We start from the raw sequence: 8,031 nt of genomic DNA on the forward strand, positions 1-8,031 counted from the left end.
ACTAGACTTATAAGGGTAGTACTTCAAAAGGTATACAACTGTCTAATCACTATGTTGTACACCTGAAACTAATAATATTGTATGTCAACCATAATTGAACAATAAATGTTTTAAAATGTGTCATAATGGATACCTGTCTATAATTATACCCAGTGAAAGACGAGGCCATTTTTCTCCAGGAGAGAGTGAAGTGTAGAGCAGACTTCCTTCCCGGTTTTAGCCTTAACACGTCTCATGTCACAGGTGCAGAGATAATAGGGGAGGGTTCCAAAGTCCTAGTTACAGTGGAAGATGTCCATCTAGAGCAAAGCCCGCAAACTACTGCCCCCACATGGCACCTCAGCACCTCAGTCTTCAGTGTGACCAAAGCCACATACCATTTGAAAAGCCACTGGACCCCTTTGGAGAAGCTTTGGCAGACTCCAGCCAGGCCCGAGGCGCAGCCCCTGTTAAAGAGCATTGAGGAGGTTCTGGCAGGTTCAAACAGTGGCCAAATGACAGAGGAGGAGACTGTGTTGTGGGGCTGGAGGGGACGGCCATTTGTCCTGAACACCTGAGTGGTGCTGCCTCTCCAGGACTGGGCCAACCTCTGCCTCCTTTGTTATCAACCTGGGAAGAAACCCGCACCCACCCTGCCAACTTCTGGAGGCCCCGCCCTGCAGGAATGGCCCCAAATGGAGAGGTTTTTGGTGGACTCCAGCCTGGTCCTGCCTTGCAATCTTTATTAAGGAAGCTTAGGCAGTTCAACCAGTGCCAGAATCATAGGTCAAGAGACTGAGTTGCAGGGATGGAAGGAGGGCCACCCTCTCCCATGTGCCTGAGGGGCACCTCCACTCCTCTGCAGAACCGTCCTTCCACATGGCCAAATATTGGTCTGTGTTAGCTGGGTGGACTCTGCTCGCCTCATCCTGATGACTCTCTGAGACCTCACCCACAAAGGCCAGAGAATCCCAGGCATGTGGAAGCTGGCCTTGGAGTATCCTGAGACTTTTCCTGAGTGGCCTCAGAGCCAGCAGTGGCACTGAGTTTAAATCTGAATCAGTCTAGTGAACACCACTTGCCTCTAGCTGGTGACCCACTAGGAACATATCTCATGGAACTTGCAAACTGCCAGAGGTTCTTCCAGTAACAGCCTTAAAGTGGTCAGCAAGTGGAGGTGGATCTCAGAGTGCCTTCTGCCTTCTGCTGACCTGCCCTGGGCCTGGACCTGGTGGAAGCCAGCCTTGATACACAGCATGGCCCCTCCATGCACACCCATGCCCAGCAGAGGTAGCCACAAACTCGGATAACTTGTTAGCTCCACACAGGTTGCCCAGGGCAGTTATAGGTAGTGTCTGATATTGACCTGCACTGAGACCTTCTCAAGAAGCCCCAAAAGCAACACATGGGGTGATGGGCTTAAGACCACATCATAGCACAATGAAAAGGAAGATCCTGGCATGCACCAGACCCCACTGGGGCCAGTTCCATTTCCTGGGGCCAGCCCCCAAATGAAAGAACAAGAGTGATCCCCAAGAAGAGAACTAAATGAAATGGGGGAAACCAAACTACCAGATACAGAGTTCAAAACAAAGGTTATAAGGATGCTCAAGGAATTTAGGGGAAGAATGGGTGAATTCAATTAGAATTTAAACGAAGAGGTAGTAAGCATAAAAAGGTACATAAAAATCATAAAAAACACACACACTCAGAAATGAAAAATACACGAGGAGGCATCAACACAGATTAAATGATGCGGGGGATCAAATCAACAGTTTGGGGGACAAGATAGCAGAGAACACCCAAGCAAAAAGGAATTTGAAAAAATGAGGAAAGTTTAAGGGACCTCTGGGACAACATCAAGAGTAACAATATCGGCATTGTAGGACTATCAGAAAGAGAAGAGAAACACAGGATTGAGAACCTATTTGAATAAATAATGACTGAAAACTCCCCTAACCTGGTGAAGGAAAAAGACATATAAGTCAAGGAAGTGTAGAGAATCTCAAACAAGATGAACCCAAAGGGGCCCACACCAAGGCACATCATAATTAATAATGGCAAAGATTACAGACAAAGAGAGAATCTTAAAAGCAGCAAGAGAAAGACAGTTAGTTACCTACAAGGGAGCTCCCATAAGAGTGTCAGCTGATTTCTCAACAGAAACATTTCAGGCCAGAAGGGAGTGGCATGAAATATTCAAAGTGATGAACAATAAGGACCTACAACTAATACTACTTTATCCATCAAGGCTATTATTTACAACTGAAGGAGAAATAGCTTTCCAGACAAGAAAAAACTAAAGGAGATCATCACCAACAAACTAGTATTACAAGAAATGTTAATGGACTTCTATAAGAAGAAAAATTTTTTAAATGAGAAACATAAATATGAAGAATAAGCTGGCAATGAATATGTACCTATCAATAATATCTTTAAATGTAAATGGTTTAAATGCTCCAATTGAAAGAAATAGGGTAGCTGAATGGGTAAGAAAACAAGACACACATTTATGCTGTTTACAAGAGACCCACCTCAGAATAGATGATAAAAATAAAGGAATGGAAAAATATATTTTATGCAAGTAGAAAATGATAAAGAGATCAATCTAACAAGAGGAAATAAACCTTGGAAACATTTGTACATCCAACCTAGGAGCACCTAAATATATATATTTTTAATTGATAGACATAAAGGGAGCTATCAACAGTAATGCAATCATAGTAGGGAACTTTAATACCCAATCAACATCAAAGGATAGATCTTCCAGACAAAAAAATCAACAAGGAAACAATGGCCTTAAATGAAACATTAGACCAGATGGATTTAATTGATATTTCCAAAACATTACACCCTAAAACTGCAGGATATACATATTTTTCAAATGCACAAGGAACATTTTCCAGGATAGCTTACATATTGAGGCCTTAAAATTGGCCTCAATAAATTTAAGAAGATTGAAATAATGTCAAGCATCTTCTCTGATCACAATAGTATAAATCTAGAAATCAATTACAAGAAAAAAACTGAAAAATACACAAACGCATGCAGGCTAAATAGCATGTTACTAAACAATGAATGGATTAACAATAAAATCAAGAAAGAAATCTAAAGATACCTTGAGACAAAAGAAAATGAGTCCATGAGAGCCCTGGCAGAATAGCCCAGTTGGTTAGAGCATTGTCCCAGTGTGCCAAGGTTGTAGGTTTGATTCCCAGTCAGGGCACATACAAGAAGCAAGCAATGAATGCATAAATAAGTAGGAAATTAGTACATGACAACCCCAAATCTATGGGACACAGAAAAAAGCAGTTCTAAGAGGGAAGTTCATAGTAATACAGGCCTATCTTAAGAAACAAGAATAATCTTAAATTAACATCTAACCTTTCACCTAAAAGAACTGGAAAATAACAACATACAAAGCCCAAAGTGAGTAGAAGAAGGAGGGGGGCAGATCAGAGCAGAAATAAATGAATAAAATCTAAAAAATATTTAATGAAACCAAGAGCTGTGTTTTTGAAAAGATTAAAAAAATGTTAAACTTTAATCAGACTCATCTAGAAAAAGGGAGAAAGGACCCAAATAAATAAAACCAGAAACAAAGGAGAAGTAATAACTGACACCACAGAAATACAAAGAATTATAAAAAAAAATGCTATGAGCAATTTATGCCAACAAATTGGACAATCTGAAAGAAACTGAAAAATTCCTAAAAACATTGAAGCTCCCAAGACTGAATCAGAAAATCTGAACCGACAAATTATATCCAAAGAAATCAAAGCAGTGATCAAAAAATTCTCAACAAACATAAAAGTTGTGGAGCGCTTCACAGGTAAATTTTAACAATTAAAGAAAAACTAACATCTATCTTTTTCAAACTATTCAAGAAGGGGAAGACTCCCAAATTCATTTTACAAGAACAGCATTATAATGATTCTAAAACCAGATAAACATTTAAAGAAAGAAATCATAGGCCAATATCTCTGATGAACATACATGTAAAAATCTTCAACAAATATTAGCAAAACAGTCCTGGCCAGTGTGGCTCAGTTGGTTGGAGCGTCATCCTGTGCACCAAAGGGTCACAGGTTCAATTCCAGGTCAGGGCACATACCTAGGTTGACGGTTTCATTACCGGTTGGAGCATGCGTGATAGGCAACATATTGATGTTTCTCTCTCACATTGATGTTCCTCTCTCTTCTGCTCTCTCCCCTCCTCTCTTTCTAATCAATTAAAAACATCATCTTGTGATGATTAAAAAAATAATAAAGATATAACCAAATTCAGCAATACATTTAAAACATTATACACCATATTCTATTGAGATTTATTCCTCAGATGTAAGGATTTTTCAACACCAATTAATGTTCTACACGGCATTAAAAAATGAAGGGTAGGCCCCACTGGCTCGCTCCTGAGTGCCATGGCGGCCTTCAGCAAAGTGGGAAACTTCTACCTGGTGGGGCTGCATTCCTGCTGCTCTGCCTGCTCCACAAGTTGTGTCTCACTCTCCGCCTGTATAGTAAGAAAAGTAGAAAGCCACCATTACAAAAAAATGAGAAAGAAGGGAAAAAAGAACGAGCTATGGTGGACACGGTGTTGTTCTCAAGGATTCTGAAAATCATGGTCTCTAGAACATTTTGTAAAAAGATGGGTTACTTGGTACTTATTGCTGTTATGCTGGTGTCTCAAACATATTGTGATGTTTGAATGATTCAAAATGGGACACTCATTGAAAGTGGTATCATTGGTCATAGCAGAAAGGAATTCAAGAGATACTTATTCAACTTCATGGCTGCCATGCCTCTCATCTCTCTGGTTAAAAGCTTCTTGGAGTTTGGGTTAAATGAGCTCACATTGTGCTTCCAAGTAATACTAACTAAATGGCTCTACAAAGAATATCTCCAAGCGTTCACATATTATAAAACGGGAAATCTGGACAACAGAATAGCTAATCCAGACCAAATGATTGCACAAGGTGTAGAAAAGTTTTGTGACAGTGTAGTTGATCTGTATTCAAATCTTTGTAAGCCATTTTTAGAGATAGTTTTGTATATCTTCAAGTTATGAGTGCAATAGGAGCTCGGGGCCCAGTGCGCAGGATGGCCTACTTGCTTGTTTCTGGGTTATTCCTAACTCGACCTAGAAGACTCCTTGGTAAGATGACAGTAACTGAGCAAAAGTATGAAGGAGAGTATAGATATGTTAATTCCTGGCTCATCGCAAACAGTGAAGAAATTGCCTTTTATGACGGAAATAAAAGAGAAAAGCAGAAAACCCACACTGTCTTCCAAAAACTGACGGAATGCCTACATAATTTCATTTTGTTTCAGTTTTCTATGGGCTTTATTGATAGCATAGTTGACAAATCTCCTGCCCCTGTAGTTGGTTGCCTGTTGTCAGCTGCCCTTTCCTAGATTTGTCTCACCCTGGCCACCTCCAGAACTTCGGAAGGACTACTACCAAGTGGAAGGGTGCTTTCGCGAATGTCCCAAGCTCTGGGTCAAATAGTTTTGGCTGGCTGTGAAATGCTAGATTGGTTGGTTTTACTGCTTGGATTTCAGAATTAATGCAAGTGCTAAAGGATTTAAATAATGGAAAATATGAACAGACAATGATCTTGCAACAAGAAAGGGGTATTGAAGGAACACAAAGCATTCCCTTGATACCTGGAACTGGAGAAATTATCAATGCTGATAACATAAAATGTTGATCATGTCCCTTTAGCAATGCAAAATGGAGATATATTGATCCAAGACCTTAGTTTTGAACTTCAATCTGGTGCCAACATTCTAATTTGTGGTCCAAATGGCTATGGGAAGAGTTCACTTCTCTGTGTTCTTGGTGAATTATGGCCTCTTTTTGGAGGACATCTAATTAAACCTGAAAGAGCAAAGTTATTTTATGTTCCTCAGAGACCTTATATGACCCATGGAACACTTTGGGACCGAGTGAGACCAGAAAAGGAAGGGGATATCTGCCCTAGTACAGAAGGAATACCTAGATAATGTCCAGCTGGAGCATATCCTTGAGCGAGAAGGAGGCTGGGACAATGTTCAGGATTGGATGGATGTACTCAGTGTTGGAGAGAAGCAAAGAATGGCAATGGCAAGATTATTTCATCATAAACCCCAGTTTGCCATTTTGGACGAGTGCACACACTCAGTGAGTGTGGACATGGAAGGCTACATCGGCAATCATTATGCAGGGGTCTGCATCACCCTCTTCACTCTGTCACACAGAAAGTGTCTTTGGAAACACCATGAGTACTACCTGCATCTGGATGGCAGACGCAATTATGAATTTAAACAGATTACAGAAGATACAGTTGAGTTTGGCTCTTAGAATCCAGAGAACTGTACCTGCTTTGATGAAATAATTACAGAACACACTTGGAAATGCAAAGTACATTGTAAAATAAAGTTGAGCTTTTTTTAAAACCAAGCAACAAATTAACTGAATATAAAATAATTGAGAACAAATAGTTAAAACTTATCATATTACATAGTATATTGCTAATTGTGTATATGTTGGTTTAATTATTAATATGACCTAAGAATGACCTTATTCTTATAGTTGAAAAACTTCCTAAATTAAATTGGGCTTAAATTAGTGTCACCTGATTCACCCTGGGATGTAAACCATTGGAAGTCAACTAATTTGATTGGTATGGCTCTGTCTTTTCCTTCAATGAAGAATCCTACTTAAAACTGGGGTCAACATGTCTCCTATTCTGGCAAGATAGCCTTGAGTTTCACTTTCTTGTGCCCCATGATGGTTGGAAGCAAACAAATCATAGTGTACTATCAAAATGTACAGCATCACTGAATAATAGCACTTATTGCAGAGTGCCAGATTTCTTTAGCTGCCACAGTTATACTCATTTCTTGTATATCTCTTGGGATAAATTTGAATCCTGGAAAGTCATTTGAATTTTGTTTGGCCAAATAATAAATGTGTCACTCTCAATTTGTAATATTGAGTTGTTCTGAGGGTTCTTACAAAAGTATGTTGAATCCTGCTTACAAGATGTGTTTACTATGTTTCACACCTAATCTTCCCAGTATTTGGAATTTTAAAACACAAAGTCTTTAAATTTCAAGTTCAAGGTCTTAAAAGATGTTTAGATTTTTTTTTTTTTAAGAATTGGATGGATTTGTGTACGTTAAAGTCCATTTATTAGAAGTGTGGTGTTTATATGGTGTTAAACTCCAAATGAGTCATAGGAATGCACTACATGAACAAACACACTGAGTATGCAACATTATCATTGTCTTTGACTGAGATTTTATGTTTAAAAATATGTTATAAAACTATTATGCACATATGTTCCTTAGGTAGTGGTTTATGGTGTCTCCATGAATCTTTAATAGCTTTTTAATATTTGGGTTATGTTGAACTATCCTAAGAGAAATTGATTTCACCTCATCAACCACCATTAATGACCACATGTATTATTTGCAGTGGGAGAACTGAACTGAATATTATAAATAAGCTAGATATGAAATCAGTCTTATCAAATGGAGGTTCAGAAAGGGACATTCTTTATTCTTATTTGTGCATAACTGGTTTTGTTTTATTGCAGAATTAGTTAGAAGAGTTATTGACTTCTGAAGTAAAACTTGATGTACTGACTCCATAATACAAAACATTTAGTTTTTACCATTCTATTTAACAGGCTTGTATAATAAATTTCTGTTCAGATTTTTTAAAAATCAGATAATCTATACATCCTTTGCTTGCTCTTTTTATTCTGGTATCTAAATAATGGGTAGTTCATATAATCTTGACTTGAAAAATACAAAAATAAATTAAGATTCAGAAAGCTTTAAAAAATGAAGGATCAAAATCATATGATCATATCAATAGATTCAGGAAGAACATTTGACAAAATCCAGCATCCATTTATAATAAAACCTCTCAGTAAAGTGAGAATAGAGAGAAAATATCTCAATATCATAAAAGTCATATATGCCAAAAAGATGGCCAATATCATATTTAACAGGGAAAACTAAAAGTGTCCCCTGTAAAATCAGGAATAGGACAGGATG

General features: G+C 38.3%; 1 pseudogene; it reads left to right on the top strand.

Moving 5' to 3' along the window:
- Positions 1 to 4,366: 4,366 nt before the first annotated feature.
- LOC102438093 lies at positions 4,367 to 6,341 on the top strand (annotated as a pseudogene).
- Positions 6,342 to 8,031: the final 1,690 nt, after the last annotated feature.

The sequence above is a fragment of the Myotis lucifugus genome, unplaced genomic scaffold (assembly GCF_000147115.1).
Source record: "Myotis lucifugus unplaced genomic scaffold, Myoluc2.0 scaffold_1757, whole genome shotgun sequence".
Lineage (NCBI taxonomy): Eukaryota > Metazoa > Chordata > Mammalia > Chiroptera > Vespertilionidae > Myotis > Myotis lucifugus.